We start from the raw sequence: 19,498 nt of genomic DNA, 5'->3' as shown, positions 1-19,498 counted from the left end.
TGATTCAGCCAATGAGTGAAAATAACAGTAAGGACATGGCTCTTTAGTTGCACGCTAGTTATGTGTGCAGTTACTGCCTTTGAGGGTTGAACTTTCCAAAGGAATCCTGGGAATTTAAAAGAATTGCCAAAGAACTTGATAATGTGCTTTTCTAACTTCCAAAGGCAATGGATTCCCTACATATATATTTCCTATTTCCTCTTCTTCTCCCTCTGCCCTCCTCCTCCACTTTCTCCTACTTCTCCTTCTCCTTCAGTTTCTTTATCGCTCACTTTTGACAGTCACACATCATAAGTCTGCTTACTTATGACTATCCTACAAAATATAAACAGCAAGTGTACAAGAGTACAGTGACAGAAATGCAGGACTTCAACATAAAAATCAATTCAAATGAGCTCTTTCCCTCATTGAATCAGGAGAACAATTGTTAAAATAAGAGGCAATTATGTGGAGAAGCAAGAGTGGAACTAGGTAATGAGAAGATAAAGGACACACGAGAGGTGACAAGTCCAATTAGGGAAATGGGGGAAAGCCTTCTTGAATTTGGGTTTGGGATCATTGAATCACAAGGTGGCTCTTACCTTCTCTCAGCCATGGTTAGGGTTACAACACCTCCTATAAGTCTTTCACTTCAGTAGAAACAGGGGAGGAAGTTTCGAGGCTGGAAATTAGATGGGTGCAGCCAGGGTACCTGAAGTTTTAGAGAATCTATGAGAAAATCACCTCACAGTGATGCTGAAAGAACTAACTGCAGGGTCCTTAACTATTACTCTTTTTCCTATAGTTTTTCCTCTGGGCTGGGCCTGTAACAGACCTTTGATTCCTGCCTTATGCAAGTTGTAACTGGTTTAGTAGTAGAGGGAGAGGAGGATGAGAATGAAGCCAGCAGAGAGGATGGGCCGGGGCACTTTCTTAGTGCTCTTAGAAAACGAGGGTATGGACCACAAAAACAGCATCCTGCCTGGGTAGAGGCTGCGGAGGGTGGAGCCACTGATGGGAGCATCTCAGAGGGGAGAAGGCATCTAACTGGAGACAGAAGATGATGCACATGGCATGCAGGCCAGGGTTGCTGAAATGAAAGAGAGGGAAAGCCACTCAGCAGAAATGTTGCAAAGGCAGGGGGAAGGGAAAGAAGAAAAACATAGTGAACATTTGAAGATTACTTATTTTGTGTTAAGCTCCATCGCAGGCACTAGAAAGATAAGTCATTGAACCATTACAAAACTTGACAAGAAAGGGAGTTCTCATTCCCATTCCATAGATTTCCATATCTGAGAAGTCTAGATTTCTAATAGATTTACAAATAATGAATTTTGGAGACCTTTTTTTTTTTTTTTTTTTTGCAGTACGTGGGCCTCTCCCGCTGCGGAGCACAGGCTCCAGATGCACAGGCTCAGCAGCCATGACTCACGGGCCCAGCCGCTCCGCGGCATGTGGGATCTTCCTGGATCGGGGCACGAAACCACGTCCCCTGCATCGGCAGGCAGACACTCAACCACTGTGCCGCCAGGGAAGCCCAGAGACCTTTAATAATTGGAACAAGAGAAGAGGTTAGATTAGAACCCAGAGACCTTTAATAATTGGAACAAGAGAAGAGGTTAGATTAGAACCCAGGCTGCTTATTATCGTTATTATTAGGCTGCTTCAAGCTGCTGTCTCACAGTTTCCTGTTTCTCTATTCTTTCTCTTTTTCCTTTTTTTAGTTTCTTCTCTGTGTGTTTCAATTTGGATAGTTTCTATTGCCCTGTCTTCAAGTTTACTAACCTTTTCTTCTACACTGTCTAATCTGCTCTTAGTCCCATCCAGTCATTTTCAGCTCAGAATTTCAGTTTTGGGTTTTTTTTTTCCTAATCTTACATGTCTCTCCTTATCATGCTTATGTTTTCCTCCACTTTCTTGGACATATGGAATATATTTATAATAAATGTTTAATGTCTTTGCCTACTAATTATGTCATCTATATAATTTCTGAGTCTATTTCTATTGACTGATTTTTCTTTGAATTATGAGTTACATTCTTTTGCTTCTTTTCATGTTTGGTAATTTTTTATTGCATGCCAGATATTGTGACCTAGTTGGGTGCTAGATATTTTTCTATTTCTTTAAATATGCTTGAGCTTTGTTCTAGAATGCAATTAAGTTCCTTGGCAACAATTTGATCCTTTCAAGGCATGCTGTTAGGCTTTGTTAGCTGGGGAAAAAGTAGCATTTAGTCTAGAGCTAATTTTTCCCCACTACTGAGGCAATACCTTTCTGAGTACTCTACCTGAGTCCTTATATATTATGAAGATTTTTCCATGGCTGATAGGAACATAAACTCTTCCCAACCTTGGATGAGCTCTAAGTATTGTTCTGCCTGTTTCTTTCCTGCAAGTCTTTCCCCAGTATCAGGCAGCTTTCTCACACATATGCTGACCAGAGTTCAGCTGAAAACCCTGGGGAACTCTGTGTAGTTTCTCTCTCTCTCTCTCCATCTCTATCTCTAACTTTATCTCTCTCCCTCTCTGCAGCTCTCTCCTTTCCATGAAATGTATTCACTCCTTTCCATGAAGCTCTGTCCTTGCTAGTACTCTACTCTTCAAATCCTAGCTGTTTTGTGTCCCTGAATTCTCAAGCCTGTATCTTTAGCTCGGGGAATTTGATGGGCTCTGTCTGAGTCTCCCCTCCCTTGCCTATGGCCTGGAAACTCTCCATAAACTCTCTTCCAGTCTCCTGTTATTCCATCCAGTGCAGGGCTCACCACATTTGTTTTCTTTTCACCAAAGATCACTGTCGTGTACTGCCTGCTGTCCAGTGTCTGAAAACCATTAATATGTAAGTTATATTCAGTTTTCTAATTGCTTAAAGAGGAAGGTCTCTGTTCCTTCATCTTGACCAGAAGTGGTAGTTGCTTCATTAATCTTGGGTAGTCATTTGCTCCTTCCTTCCATCCTTTCCTGTCTATGGTCCTTTCCTACTTACTTTATCTGTGACTGACTAAGATGTCTTAAGAGCTACCTGCTTACTTTTTAGATGTACACACTCATATTATAGAGCAGAATACTTTAAAAAAATGTTCTTCTTATTATACAAGTGCTACATGTTTATTTGGAAAAAAGTAGAAAATAAGCAAAAATCTCCTTTAAGTCTTCTACATTGAGGTTATTATTCTGACATTGACATTTCCTGATAGACTGACATATGCAGCAAAAGAGAGTTCTATTTAGAACAAAAACTTACTACTCACTCCAGTTTGGGGAGGAGCAATGCCATCTCAGAGCTAGGGGATTCTTTTATTGGGAAACACCATCATGTTTCTTGGTGGAATTTTCTGATGAGGTCTCATGAGCATGTCATATGCAAGTAGGTGAGAAAAGAGAGGACTGAATTTTTCTTCCTAATAAAAAGGCAAATCTGTAGTGTTCCAGAGGAAAGTGGAGAAGAGGAAGAGAAAATAGAAGGCTTAAAAAAAAAGAAGCCTATGACGAAGGTAATAAACTGTGGTCTAAGGAGAGAAATTTCCTGTTTCCAGAAATTGTTTAATGAATTTTTAGAATATATATCTAATATTTAGTCATTGCTATTTGTTTTGTGCCAACATTTCTAAAATTTTAACCACAGTCTGCTTATGCTTTTGATGCTTTGGGGGAATTCATTCCTTTACCAGATATTTTCTGAGCATCTACTCTGTGCCAGGTACCATTCTGGCATTCTGGGTGCTTGGGATACAACAGAGATCCCTGTCCTTTGGAGCTTGCTTTTGGATAAGGATCAAACAGTATAAAAGAAAAATAAGAAATAGGTAATTTTTATAAAGTTTTATAAAGTAAGAAGTACTATAGAAAAAAAGAAAAAGTAGAACAGAAGTGTGGATAGGCAGGGGGTGAAGGGGGTAGTTTACAATTTTAAATAGGATGATTAAGATAAGCAAAGACTTGAAGAAGATGGGGGAGCTAACCACATGGATCTTTGAGGGAAGAGTGATCTCAGCAGAGGGAATAGCCAATGCTAAGGTCTTGAGGCAGAAACTGCTTTTTGTGTTAAGGACAGAAAGGTGACCAGCATACTGTTTCATTACTCATAATCAGAAAAAGAAAATAGACATGTATACGTTCAATCCAGGTGTGCTTCAGTAAGTCCGTAAATTTTAGGAAAAAAAAGTATTTTCATCTAGGAGCAAAAGCAAGAAATCCAAGTAGCTGTTGCCTGGGGGGAATGAGGTAGGATGGCTATCAGCAACGAAACAGTAAAAATGGCTCAAAGATGCCAATAAGATATTTCTCAAATGTACTCAGATTTGTTATTGATACTCTCTTAGTAGTTAATCTCTCTCTCCTTTTTTTTTTTTTTACAGTGAATTCTGGCTAAAAGTTTTCTTTTCTTTTCTCTTCTTTTTATTGGAGTATAATTGCTTTACAATATCATGTTAGTTTCTGCTGTACAATGAGTTGTTAATCGTATAGTTGTTTTGTCCAAGCCCCTGTCTGCCTCTACAGTATAGAGGTCCTTTGTAACTTTTTGTCCCTCTTTTTTTGTTCCCCCTTCCTTCTGAGGACAGGCTCTTCCCATTGTGGGCACATCAACCAACAGGCCTCACCTACCTCTAACCCTGGAGTAGGGGCCATGAGTCAGGCTGGAGAATCAGAGTATTTCAAACTCTTGGCCACAGCAGTTGGTTCTGGGATGGGCAAGTTACACGATCCACACAGATTTGGGTTCTTCTGAGAAATGATGTGGATACTGGGAGATTACACTCCTTTTTAGGAACACTGGCTACAAATATGTTATGAGCCTGGTAGATGTTTTCCTGACTTGGAAAGTCTTCTTAATGAAAAGCAGAACTGAGAAGGGAGAACCAGAGGGAAAGAGAGACACGGAAGGAGAAACAGAGACAGGAACAGAGATAAACATACAGACAGAGACAGACTAATGACATTGAAACCTTGAATCCAGCCATGCTGGAGGTCAGCACTGCCCCCTTGGATTACTCATTATGTTAGCTAATAAATTTCCTGCTTAAACCAGTTTGAATTGGAACTTGAGTTGCAAGTTCCATCACCAAAAAATCCTATTGCATGACAACTCTTGCCCTCTCTAAACTTTCCCCAGAGTGTTTCTGGGAGTCCCAGGAGGGCTCTCACATGCCTCTAGAATTGGTCTGGGTTTTCCCTCTCTGTTGCCACATTTTCAGCCGTGGCTCAGAAGAGGTTCTGCTACTCCCAGTGTGAGCTAAGCCTGAAATCTGCCAGCCAGTGTGTCATTGTCTCTGCAGAGCAGAGTCCCCTTCACAGGCTGAGAATTCCTGCTGACTGCTCCAGGCGGTTGCTGAATGCAAAGAAGCCTCCATCTATGTTTTCATTTAGAAATCCCAAAGCAAGGTGAGCCTGAGGCATGACTAAGTAGAGTGGCCACCATGCTGTTAGTGGCCACATTCACCCACGTTCAGAGAGCCTGAGCCAGGCTCCATATTTGGGACCCTGTTCCCTGTAACTTCGGGCTCCACTAGAGCACAGCTCATGTGCAAGTTTCCTTCCCCTATAAAGGGACAAGCCTCAGGCACCCTGACTCCCCCCACCTCCATTGCTATTTGGCTCTCAACTGTCTTCTTAAATTCGGCTGACATGTCTGTATAGATGCAGCCATTGACACTGTTCTGATTCTGTTTAGTTTGTGTTTTTCCCAAGAGGTATCTCATTCCTGAGCAATTCTGATATAATCGGTTTGGGAGAGGGCCACTGTGGGTGGGGCTGGTGTAGTCACTTATCACTTCCTTGTGATTTTCAGACCTTGATTCTGGTTCAATGGGATCAGTCAGCTACATACAATATGGCATGAATTTTGATTGCTGAGGTTGAATAGCCCTGAATAATCAGCCTGCCATGTAGGCTGATATTTGTTTTTGAGCCAAGACTATAACGACAGACTGTTTAAAAATAAAAAAAACAAAAACAGTCTCAAAGAAACTGATGTATTGGTGACTTGTCAAGCTACAGCAGCATTTTCACAAAATAATCAGCCTTATGATAATTAATATTGTAACAGGCATATTCAGCATTTCTTTAGGGCAGACACTATGATAGCTACCTTCTTACTCTGATTTGATTTGGAAAGGAGCTATGCAATGCACTTGCTAAATTTGCAAGCAAAATCCGGGAGTAGGGGTTGAATAAAACCTTTGGTAAATCTATGAAGCTGCCGAAAAGTTTTACATTCAATGAGGTCAAGTTCAGGATTATGTATCTGGTTTGAAGGTCTGGGGAGTAGTTGATGAATCGAACACCACAGCACATATATAAAGGTATGGCTGTGAAGAGAGTGGTGGATATTAGGATAACTCCCCCATGCTTTTTTATGGAGAATCAGCATTTGACACTGTTAGACATTTAATTTAGAAGCCTAAAGAAGACCAGAGTTGAGAAAAACATAAAGTATTTAAGCATTTTTTTTTCCTGTAAGCTTGGAAGATTGTGCTTTCAAGTTGCTGGATAAAGACAAAACCTTAGAAGTAACCAGCAAAACCCAAACACCCATAATCACTCAACACACTTGGAACATCCCAGTGAAACAAACACGCCATGCAGGATTTGTGACCGTATCTCTTGCTTATCCTTTCTTGTACCTTGTGATGTTTCCATCCATCTCTCTCAAGCCTACTCGGTGGATCTCAGAAGAGCCCTCTTGCTCTGCAGTGAATCTGGCATTACCACTGTCCAAGTCTTCAGGCTCAGTCCCGGCTCTAGGGTACCATACGATGATTGGTGTGACCCACTTTGGCATCGTGTAGCTGACCCAGCAAAAATGGATTCCAGCATCTAAGGGAAGTCTCTTCCCCTTACTCTTGCTTCCGTCTCCTGCCGCGCACTCCAAAACATGTTGAAATGCTAAAAGAATGAAAAAGAACAAATGGGAACTTAAAATGAAAAGAGTTACTTGATAGACTTTGTTTTCCTTTCATAGCACAGTGTGTTGAAGTGGACCTGATTTCTGAGTCACTGAGTACACAGTTTGGCACCCTGTAGTGGAAAAAGATCCAATGATTTGTCAGTCATCCTGACTGGCCAAGAGAACTGCCTCTGGCCACTGATGCCCTGTGATGGGAACATTCGGGCCAAGCCTCTGGTACTCTGGTGGTGGTGTTGGAGTACGAGCCACACCAACTGGATCTGTGCAGCCACTTAGTTGAAATTGCGGTGCAGAACTTAAATAGAATCCTTCCTAAACCTAAGGCCCAGTTCCTCATTGCAAAGTTCACTGTCCTCAGAGATGAAATACCCATCTTTGTTAAGGTTTGCCAGTTTTAAAATTTTTTCAGGGACTTCCCCGGTGGCGCAGTGGTTAAGAATCTGCCTGCCAGCGCCGGGGACTTGGGTTCGATCCCTGGTCCAGGAAGATCCTACATGCTGCAGAGCAACTAAGCCCGTGCGTCACAACTACTGAGCCCACAGGCCGCAACTACTGAAGCCCATGCGCCTGGAGCCTGTGCTCCACAACAAGAGAAGCTCCCACTCACCGCAACTAGAGAAAGCCCATGTGCAGCAATGAAGACCCAATACAGCAGCCAAAAATAAATAAAGTTAAACATTTTTTCAATATTTTATTCATACTTTTATTAAGTAATATGAGTTATATGAAAAAGGACCAACACCTAGAGGAATGGAAATACCACAGAGGTGAAAAATCATCGCCTAAACATTTGTACTGTTCTTCAAATGTTGGCAGAGGAGGGAGGTAAGCACGTAGGACACTAGGGAATTCCTTACTTTTTTCTTTGTGGAGTTTTTGGCTTTTGCCACGAGCTTCCTTAACTTTAACAACTAGAAAACATCACCCTTCCCTTGGTTTTCTTTTCCTCTTCTTTTCACCAGGAATCTGTAAACAAGGATTTTTTTTCCCTCTTTTAATCAAACATTCCTCTCAGAATCAGGGCCCTTTTCCAGGGTGGGCAGATACCTTCTCAACAGGCTGTAGCTCCTTACTATATTCTGTTTCTGTGTGAATCGTCGATTCTCATGATTATTTTCACAACCAGAAGAGTCTTAGATGCTCGTTAAGGATTTTTCAGAAGGTAATTTGTGGGGCAACTGTGACTTGTAATAGCACAGAACCAGCCCACATTCTGCCACTTGCCGTCACTGTCCACGGCAGACATTACTAACCCATTATGGCATATGCCTTCCCATAGATTTGAGTGTCCTTCAGAATCTTTCTCAGTGGCATGCTCCAGACAGCTACTACCAATCAGAACTGGTACATGAAAGGACTCTTCTTTGCCAGCCTTTGGCTCCAGTGTTTCTTGTCAGCCTCAGCAGAGTTGCCGAATCTGGTTCTTCAGGATGGAAGGAGGTGAATGGGGGTTCCCCCGGCTAGAAGGTACTTCAAAAATACTTATTTCCTGAGCCTCCTGAATCAAAGCAGCACCTGGCTTTAGGGATTCTGCAAGAATAACATCTGGGGAAGTCATTTCCAGCCATAGGGAATTCCAGTTCCAAGTAGCCAGGAGAAGGCAACCAGCATGAGAATCTAATAGACGCTGCTATCACGGAGGGTTCTGACTTCTTGTTTAACTAAGCATCACCGCTTCTCTCCACTCTTGGAAGGACTCTGGGTATAACTCTGTCCTGAGATGTCTCTGCCACAACAACCTGAGTTTACAGAAGAGGATAGTAAGCTGAGAAGTAGCAAAACAGACTAGAGCTGCCTATCAGAATAAAAGAGGAAGCACGAGGGAGCCAGACAGCAGGGAAAACCTCATTAATGGCAATTCATTCATGAAATACCTTTCATCATTTGGACAAGGCAGGGACTACAGTTCATTTCTGTACTATCTATGAAGAATTGTAGGTAAATTAAGAGGACAAATAAGATCATGCTTAGTAAGAGAACAAATTGCTTTGCACAGAGAAACCCATGTTATTGAATATAACTGAGAACATAAAAATTGCATTTTATTTAAAATGTTCTTTAATTCATACTTTTTTTTTTTTTATGGTACGCGGGCCTACTCACTGTTGTGACCTCTCCCGTTGCGGAGCACAGGCTCCGGACGCGCAGGCTCAGCGGCCATGGCTCACGGGCCCAGCCGCTCTGCGGCATGTGGGATCCTCGCGGACCGGGGCACGAACCCGTGCCCTCTGAGTCGGCAGGCAGACTCTCAACCACTGCGCCACCAGGGAAGCCCCTAATTCAGACTTTTTCATAATTAAGGCCAGTTTTACCCAGGTGATCTGAATTTGTTTTTCCCAGAACAGGCCCATTCCAGCCTTCATAGAAAATACTGCCTGCTTGCTGTAGGTAATCCCCACACCCCAGAGGCTCTCTGTGTTGACCAGCCTGATTCCTGATCCCCTTCCGAAACCAGGTGGTATCTAGTTCCCTTCTGTGCATCTCTTCATCTTCTACCTTATCAGTAACTCCTGACTCTTGGCTCCATTTCCCAGCATACCTAGAGTGGTACCTATCGGCACCATTTTTCCAACAACAGTTGCTCACTTCGTGTCTCTGTGTCATTTTTTGGTAATTCTCACAGTATTTCAAAGTTTTCATCATCATTATACTTGTTATGGTGATCTGTGGTCAGTGATCTTTGATGTTACTGTCGCAAAAAGATTATGACTCACTGAAGACTCAATGATGATTATCATTTTTAAACAAGAAGGTATTTTTTTTTAATTTATTTATTATTTTTTCTTTTTTTTTGGTTGTGTTGGGCCTTTGTTTCTGTGCACAGGCTTTTCTCCGGTTGTGGTGAGCAGGGGCCACTCTTTGCTGCAGTGTGCTAGATTCCCATCACGGTGGCTTCTCTTGTTGCAGAGCACGGGCTCTAGGCGTGCGGGCCTCAGTAGTCATGGCACACGGGCTCAGTAGTTGTGGCACACAGGCTCAGCAGTTGTGGCTCACGGGCTCCAGAGCTCAGGCTCAGTAGCTGTGGCACACGGGCCTAGCTGCTCCGCGGCATGTGAGATCCTTCCTGACCAGGGCTCAAACACGCATCCCCTGCACTGGCAGGCAGATTCCCAACCACTGCGCCACCAGGGAAGCCCCAAAGTATTTTTAATTAAGGTATGTATATTGTTCTTTTAGATATAATGTACTGCACACTTAGTGGACTATAGCATAGTGTACACCTGACTTTTACATGCACTGGGAAAACAAAAAAATCATGTGACTCACTTAATTGCAAAATTTGCTTTATTGCAGTGGTCTGAAACCAAACCCACAATATTGCTGAGGTTTGTCTGTACATTGAATATGCATAAGGAAACTCACAAGGGATACATAAGAAAATTCACAAGCGTGGTTCCAGTTAGAATGGGTTGAAAGTAGGAAGAGGGAACTAGGCGAATATGGGACAGAGGTAAGGGACTTTTCATTGTATGACTTCTTATTGTTTATTTTATTTCTGAAAGATGTTAAGGTAATACACACTTAATGAATTAAGTAAATGAATTGGATTTAAGAAGAAAAATAACGACATTGCCCAGAAAAAAGGAAACTGCTCATTCTATGAAATCAAGTACCTTGGATTGAATAAAAATGCACTGGAAAGGGCTTCCCTGGTGGCACAGTGGTTGAGAGTCCGCCTGCCGATGCAGGGGACACAGGTTCGTGCCCCGGTCCGGGAAGATCCCACATGCCGCGGAGTGGCTGGGCCCGTGAGCCATGGCCGCTGAGCCTGCGCGTCTGGAGCCTGTGCTCCGCAAAGGGAGAGGCCACAACAGTGAGAGGCCCGTGTACCGCAAAAAAAAAAAAAAAAAAAAAATGCACTGGAAGGATACCAAGGCTAGTGTCACAAAGTTTTCTGTTCTTTTTATTTTAAGCTGCCTTAAATCAGTTTAGGAAATAGAGAACAGACAAATAAACAAATGTGTATGTTTATGCTAACATTTGTTGATCAGTCTTGACTTATCTAGACAGACCAACAATTCTTTTAAGTTAGGAAGTGGGTGTTACCTCAGAATTATTCAGAGACTCATTGGTCTAATTGGTACCCTCTCTTGAGAGATGTTCACTGGGGGTCTGTGTGCTGAAAGAGTGATGGGAGGCATTCTGGCATTCCATACAACAAGAGAAGAATCTATAGGGTGAATAAACAACAAGGTCCTACTGTAGAGCACAGGGAACTGTATGCAATATCCTGGGATAAACCATAATGGAAAAGAATAGGAAGCAGAATATAGATATGTATAAATGAGTCACTTTGCTGTACAGCATAAATTAACACAACAATCTCAATCAACTGTACTTCAATAAAAAATTTTTAAAAAAGAAAAGAGGGGCTTCCCTGGTGGCACAGTGGTTAAGAATACGCCTGCCAATGCAGGGGACACGGGTTCGAGCCCTGGCCCAGGAAGATCCCACATGCCACGGAGCAACTAAGCCTGTGTGCCACAGCCACTGAGCCTGTGCTCTAGAGCCCACGAGCCACAACTACTGAAGCCCACGTGCCTAGAGCCCATGCTCTGCAACAAGAGAAGCCACCGCAATGAGAAGCCCGCGCACCACAAGAGTAGCCCCCGCTGGCCACAACCAGAGAAAGTCCGCGCACAGCAACAAAGACCCAATGCAGCCAAAAATAAAAATAATAAATAAATAAATTTAGAAAGAAAGGAAGGAAGGAAGAGAGAGAGAAAGAAAGAAAGAAGAAAGAGAGAGAGAAAGAAAGAAAGAAAGAAAGAAAGAAAGAAAGAAAGAAAGAAAGAAAGAAAGAAAAAGAAAAGAATCTCAAAATCAAATATGGTAAAATTCAACCTTTCACTAGAAACTGAGTTACTCTGAGGGGAAAACACACTCTTCTTACCTGACACTACCAACGGTGACCACTGTCTTTGTGGTGTGAAAGGAACACCACAATCAGAAATCATTTTCACATTAAGTGTAAAGTTTATTACTGCAATTGTACCATTTCACTTTTAACAATGGAAGAAGTAGACATCATAAATTTCTCTTATACATACCTCTAGAGTAGGGTTACTCTATACAAGAGCATAAAGTGTATATGTTCTAAATCCAAACAGAACAGTTTCCTTGAGATTCTGTTTAAAAAAGAGGTCCTGATGAAATCCACATGTCTTACATTCAACCAAAATGATGTTGATTGACAGGGGAAAGAACTTCAACAACTGGCAAGAAATAGGACTTTATTGTGGACTGAGGAAGTTTACCCCCAAATCATGAGGCTGAGATAGAAGTCTTAATTTCTTTAAGTTCTTACCAGAGTCATTCCCAGCTCCTGACTTTCATTGACATCGATGGCTAAATCATTTTTCCACCCTCACCCTCTGGCCAGGAAAGTCTGCCAGAGCCATCTTTGTGCTCAGTATATCTTGGATGAATTATTGTAAAGTGATGAATGGGGTGTAGAGACAGGGATGGGGAGGTGGAAGGGGAATGAGCAGAACAGACTATAGAGGTTTTCCTAAGCCGCTCAGGCCTTGGGTCGAAAGAATTTCAATAGGCTATCCTGTTATCTTTTTCTTTTTTCTTTGGTAACAATACTAGCAGTTTCTGGGAGATGATTTAAATTAACATTGCTACCTTAAAATATTTTCAGTCTCTTCTTTTGAGCAATAAAACCTCTTTGCTCAGTAGATCTGTTCCTTTGAACTCTTCGGAAGGGTTAGTTTAATCAAGGATTTACATTCCTGCTCACTCCCTACGTATTAACTGAATATGTCTGAGATAGTTATTCATAGCTCTCTCATTTTCTGAAAGAATATGTGTGTGTAATATATATAAATATTTACCTGTTACTTAGTATCTGTTTCCCTCTATTAGAACAAAAACTACATAATAATAGATGCCTTGTCTGCCTTATTCCCCTCTGGACCCCCTGTACCTAGCATAAATCTTGGCACGCAGCAGGTACTCAATGGATATTATTGAAAAATACATCTGGGTTCAAATCTAAATTGTCACTTAGAACTTTCTGTTCTTGGGTACGTTAATTAACCTGAGCCTGGGTCTTTTCATCTATACTAATAGTATCTTTCTCATAGAGTTTTTGTTGCAGTTAAAGAGTGCTTAGTGAAAAGCCTGGCAGATAATAAGCATTTATAAAATGTTAGCTGCTTGTGGTTGCTAGCTCTGGGCCACCTGTGGCTTCTTTCAGAGAAATTTATGATAGGACAATCATTTCAAACCCAATGTGTTGTATGTGTGGTTTACATAGTGAAGAATTTTGATTGTTTTAAAATTATACCTAAATTCTCACTGTTTTAATATCGGTGTTTTATTTTTAACAATCCGAAATATTGATCTATGGCATCTGACAGGTTAGTTGGTCTCTAGGCTGTTATAAAGTTAAAGAATATATTGTTTATAAAGAGCAGTGGATTAACTGTCCCAGAGATTACAACTAATCCAGATTGGTTTGCTAATAACTGTTTGTAAATTTAGGTTAATAACAAGTTATACCAGTTGAGCGATTAAAACATCTCAGCAATTTTACCATCCTGAGCTGTTAACTATCCAGACACTAAAAAACATTTCAGCGTAGAAAAATTGGGGGGAACTGATTTCTACACTGACTAACTGTTGAAAAAGTTCAAGTATTGATTTTTTGACAATAGAGACAAACAAGCCAGAAATAACGTAGCAAAAATATATGACAAATATAATCAAGGAATGGGAGACAAATAAATATTTACAAAATAAGAGTATACTATACTCACTTCTTTGATATACTTAGGAATTTGAAAATCTTGATAAAATAAGTGTTCTTATTCTAGAACTCTAAATAATTATAAAAGTTGAATATTTGAATAGACCACCAACTATGAAGAAAATTCTAATTACTAGGGAACTACCTCAAAAAAGTAGCAGGCATGGAATTATTTTCAACTGATGGTGTGTATTATTTGAGATTCATGAGATTCATCTATGGTTTTGTATGGAATTAAAAATTATCACTTTCAGCTGCTGTATTCCATATTTATTTTTCCCACTTTGTGTGTGTGTGTGTGTATATATATATATATATATATATATACTCAATTTATTCCATGAACAAGACATATCTCTCCATTTACAGAGTCTTATTTAATGTATTTTGATAAAATTTTATGACTCCATAAAGCTCTTATACAGATTTTGCTACATATATTCCTAGGAAATTCATATGTTTGATGCTATTATATATTGAGTCTTTCTTAAAAAATGAATTAACTGGAATATTTGGTCTTTTTGTGCTTATTGTTATTACTGATACATTTGGATTAGTACTATCATCTCATTCTGTACTCTTTTCTCCCACCTTTTCTGTGTCTCTTTTGTAATTTTTTCTTGCTTTCTTTTGGATTGACGGAATATTTTCTCTTATTCCATGTCTCCCATTTATTGGGAAATTAAACTTGATATTGGTATTCTAATTGGTTACCCTAATCATTTTAGCTTGCATACCTAACTTATCAAAGTCTACATCTATTCTATATCTGTATCTACCTCTGAACACTCCCAGCCCCCTTAGATCACTGGAACTCCAGACACCTCACTGCAGACTTACATGCTATTGGTGGCAGGTATTTTAGGTATATTTTTCACCAAATCCTCACAAGAGATTATTACTCAACAATCAGTGATTTACTGCTGGTGGGAATGTGAATTGGTTCAGCCACTATGGAGAACAGTATGGAGGTTCCTTAAAAAACTACAAATAGAATTACCATATGACCCAGCAATCCCACTACTGGGCATATACCCTGAGAAAACCAAAATTCAAAAAGAGTCATGTACCAAAATGTTCATTGCAGCTCTATTTACAATAGCCCAGAGATGGAAACAACCTAAGCACCCATCATCGGATGAATGGATAAAGAAGATGTGGCACATATATACAATGGAATATTACTCAGCCTTAAAAAGAAACGAAATTGAGCTATTTGTAATGAGATGGATAGACCTAGAGTCTGTCATTCAGAGTGAAGTAAGTCAGAAAGAAAAAGACAAATACCGTATGCTAACACATATATATGGAATTTAAGGGGAAAAAAATGTCATGAAGAACCTAGGGGTAAGACAGGAATAAAGATGCAGACCTACTGGAGAACGGACTTGAGGATATGGGGAGGGGGAAGGGTGAGCTTTGACAGGGTGAGAGAGAGTCATGGACATATACACACTAACAAACGTAGTAAGGTAGATAGCTAGGGGGAAGCAGCCGCAAGGCACAGGATATTAGCTCCGTGCTTTGTGACAGCCTGGAGGGGTGGGATAGGGAGAGTGGGAGGGAGGGAGATGCAAGAGGGAAGACATATGGGAACATATGTATATGTATAACTGATTCACTTTGTTATAAAGCAGAAACTAACACACCATTGTAAAGCAATTATACCCCAATAAAGATGTTTAAAAAAAAAAACAATCAGTGATTTATCCACCTAGTTACCATTTTCTTTACATCATTCTTTTTTCTTCCATCTCAGACCTTCCATTTGTAATTGCTTTCTCTCTGCCTGAGGTGCATCATTTAGAAATTCCCTGTTGAGTGTCTGTTGGTGGCAAACTCTCTCAATCTATATTGTCTGAAAATGTCTTTGTATGTTATTCTTGAAATATATTTCGTTGAGTGTACAACTTTCAGTACATATTTTTTTCTCAACATGTTGTTGATACAATTCCCCTATCTTTCTCCTTCTGTTGTTTTTGGGAGGTCATTTCACAGATTGTCGTTTCATTTTAGGTGAAATGGCTTTTCTTTCTGGCTACTTTTACACTTTTTCTTTTCTTTTTTTTTTTTTTTTTTTTTTTTTTTTGGTATTGTGTACTTTCATCATGAGTGGGTTTCTTTATATACATCCTGTCTTGGATTTCTGGGTCACCTAAATTAGAAGATTGTGTAAGAAGATCAATTGTGGAAAATTCTCAGTCATTATCTATTCAAATGTAGCTGTTTCCTGTTCTCACTCACTTCCCTTTGGAAACTGTGTTAACTTTTTCCTGTCTTTCCTGACTCTCAACTCTCTCTGACTCTGTCATTCTGTACTGCATTATAGACAATTTTTTAGATTTGTCTTTCTATTCATTCATTCTTCAGTTCTATTGAACTTTTCAATAGAAAATAATAGTTATATTTTTACTTTCTTGAAGTTCTTAAAGTTTTTAAGCATCTGTTTGACCCTTTAAAAAGTCTCCTTCACCTTATTTCTATTTTAAAAACTTCTCACTTTATTTGGTTAAATATATAGAACATCCTTAATTTATAATTTGCCTGATGATACCAATAGCTGATGGTTTTTTGGGTTGTTCATGGTGTCAAAAAACAAAATTCAACAGAGTAAGTTTGAAGATCTAATTTGCTTTATTCAATGAGTCATGAATCAGGTAGCAGCCCATCTAGCAACTAGAAGGGTGTTGGGAGGAGAAATAAAAAATGGAAGGCTTTTATAGAAAGGAGGGTGGGGCAAGGAAGTCATTAGCAAAAAAAATAAAGGGTTATATTGGGCTAGGACATCTTTTTTGCGGGGAGGGGAGGGAATGGCAAGTGTTTTACCAGATGGGTCATCTCTTCTTCCTCTGGGGAATGGACAGATCGCTTCATTGGTGCTGACAAGAAAATTTCAAACTGTTGATGAAGATTACATTTCTGGGGAAGGTGGAAACTGCAGTTAGGTTAGGTATTGAATCTAGGCTTGGTATTGTTAGGGGAACCACTGACTGAAACCACCTGTCCTGGCCAGGCTCCATAGTAACCACTTGCATGAGTTACCTTAAGCAGGAGGTCCTGTTAAGGAATGCGGAACTAACAAGCTACCACCAACCAGAAGAATTCGGGAAAGATCAAAAGGTGAGAGGAGACTCCAGTCCTTAATGTCCTACCAACCTCCCAGAGTCCTTCTAGCTGGAATCCATCTTGGCTCAGTGATGTGCGTGCCACCAGGAAGGACCCTGAGTCTGAGTGATTGGCCAGAGATAGCCCGGAAACTAACCACATTACCATAAAACCTGAGACTTCAAGCCACATGGCAGAGCTGTCCTCCTGAATTCCCTTACCCTCCTGCTTTCCACCCCGGTGCCCTTTCCCAATAATGTCTCTTGTTTTGTCAGCACATGTGTCTCCTCAGACAATTCATTTCTGAGTGTTAGACAAGAGCCCACTCTCGGGCCCTGGAAGGGGTCCCCCTTCCTACAACAGTATCATGGGATTTAGCACAAGTGACACCATTTTGGGCCTGTGGTTTTTCTCTTTAACAACAGTACCTTATTTCCTAGTACCTGTTAGGAATTTTATTAAATCTTGAATTCTAATTCTTTGGAATTTCATCTGAGTAAATTCTTTGAGGACTAGATTGAAGGTGGATTTTTCCAGGAATGATGTATATTTGTTCTGCTAGTCAACTGGGGTTACCTCCAACTTGGAATCACTTTAAACTGAACTCTGGATTTGAGGTTCTTCATATCTTCCAGGTTGAGTGAATTTGGGCTATAACACATGTAAGGCAAGTTTGTGGTTACAAATTTTCAAGGGAGTTTATTTTCTCTCCTCCCCCAGCACCAATGTCTGAGACAATTTTCTTGCTGTTTCTTGGGGAACAGAAGAAAGATGTGTTTATTTATAGCTCACTGTAACATGGATGATGCCTTTAGGGAATACACAATGCACATGGTGGGTGGGCCCTGGCCTTTATCTCTTCAAAGCTTGATAAACCTTGAAAACAGAAGTTAACCAGGGATCAGTCTTCAGAATGCAAGTTGTTCTTAGTTCTTGGCTAACAGCTCCAGGTTCCTTCTTTCCCTTAGTTATTGGAGTCTGAAAATTTCTTATTTCCTTGACAAATTATAGAAGCATCCAAAAAGATACTTTAAAAATTACCCAGCATTTTAAGTTATTGTTAGCAGAAAGCTCTGTCAGGATCACTAGTCAACCATATGGAAACAGAATTCCAGGATCCATTTTTTAGGAAGGATGCTCTCTGTATCTCATATCTTCTGGATACTTGCACAATTGCACAATGTTTGGCATATCTTTGGAGTATGTTTGTGATTTTTGTCATTTTTTGTTGTTTTTGATTTGTCCTATTAGTTACCAGATGTGAAGTTATAATTTTCTTGGGAATTTGAATACATGCCTTATTTTGGTAACTTGTTTGATGTCTGCTGGGACATAATGTTGTATCCAGATACATTATTATTGTTGCAGAAATGTGGGAGGAAAACTAGCTGGGGAATATGCAAGATGAGCCTGAATCATCTTGTAGTGCCAGGAAGTATGGAAGTGCTCAGGAAATCCACAAGGATGGGGGCACGTCAAAAAGACACACGAACCAACTGAAGAAGCTCCCAATGGCCAATACTAGAATAATTAGAGCAATATATGTATGTATGTATATATATATATATATATATATATATATATATATATATATATATATATATATATCAGCTTTGAATGAGAACCCAAAGTATAAAATATATACTCATGTGTCCACACTGATATAAAGAAATTATCAAATAGGCAAATAAATGGGAAAGAATAGACAAAATAATTCTAAATAATCTCTGTAGATACTACACCTTCAATGTGGTGGAACATAACTTCCCACTCCTTAATCGTGGGCTTGCACATAGTGACTTCTTTCAAAGGAGTACAGTATGAAAAGGGGGGAAAAGAGTAACTTTACAGTGAAGAAATCTGACAATCACCACCTCAGCCAGGTGGTCAAGGTTAACATCAACAGTGGGAAGGTATGTGTACAGTGTGTGCCCTGGAAATGATGTGATGAAAATGGTACTTTCTGTGTCCTTCCTTCCTCAAACCCTTAACCCCAGTCAAATTAAGAGGAAAACATCAGATGAATCCCAACGGAAGGATTTTCTGCAAAATGCCTGACAAGTATTCCTCAAAACTATCAAGGTTATCAAAACAAGGAAAGTCTGGGCTTCCCTGGTGGCGCAGTGGTTGAGAGTCCACCTGCCGATGCAGGGGACGCGGGTTCGTGCTCCGGTGCGGGAGGATCCCACATGCCGCGGAGCGGCTAGGCCCATGAGCCATGGCCGCTGATCCTGCGCGTCCGGAGCCTGTGCTCAGCAACGGGAGAGACCACAACAGTGAGAGGCCCGCGTACCATAAAAAAAAAAAAACACACACACAAGGAAAGTCTGAGAAATTGTCATGACCAAGAGGAGCCTCAGGAGACATGACTACTACAAGCAATGTGGTACCCTGGATGGGATCCTGGGATAAAAAGAGGACATTAGGTAAAGATAAAGGAAGTCTGAATAAAGTGTGGATGGACTTTGATTAATAATAATGCATCAATATTGGCTCTTGGATTATGACACATGTACCATACAAATGTTAGATGTTAATAATAAGGGAACCTGGGTATGTGGTATATGGTAACTTTCTGTACTCTCTTTATAATTTTTCCATAATCTAAAAGTATTCTTAAATAAAATATTTATTATAAAAAAGGGAAAAGCAAAAAAATTGACTTGGGAATATGGAGTTGTAATTTTGGCATGCAGTTAATCAGGCTTAATGACTTTAAACAAATCACTCAAACTAATATTTCTAATGTATCCT

This window comes from Phocoena phocoena, chromosome 12 (assembly GCF_963924675.1).
Source record: "Phocoena phocoena chromosome 12, mPhoPho1.1, whole genome shotgun sequence".
NCBI classification, from domain to species: Eukaryota; Metazoa; Chordata; class Mammalia; order Artiodactyla; family Phocoenidae; genus Phocoena; species Phocoena phocoena.
The sequence above is the reverse complement of the archived record's forward strand: the minus strand, read 5'-3'. Positions refer to the sequence as shown.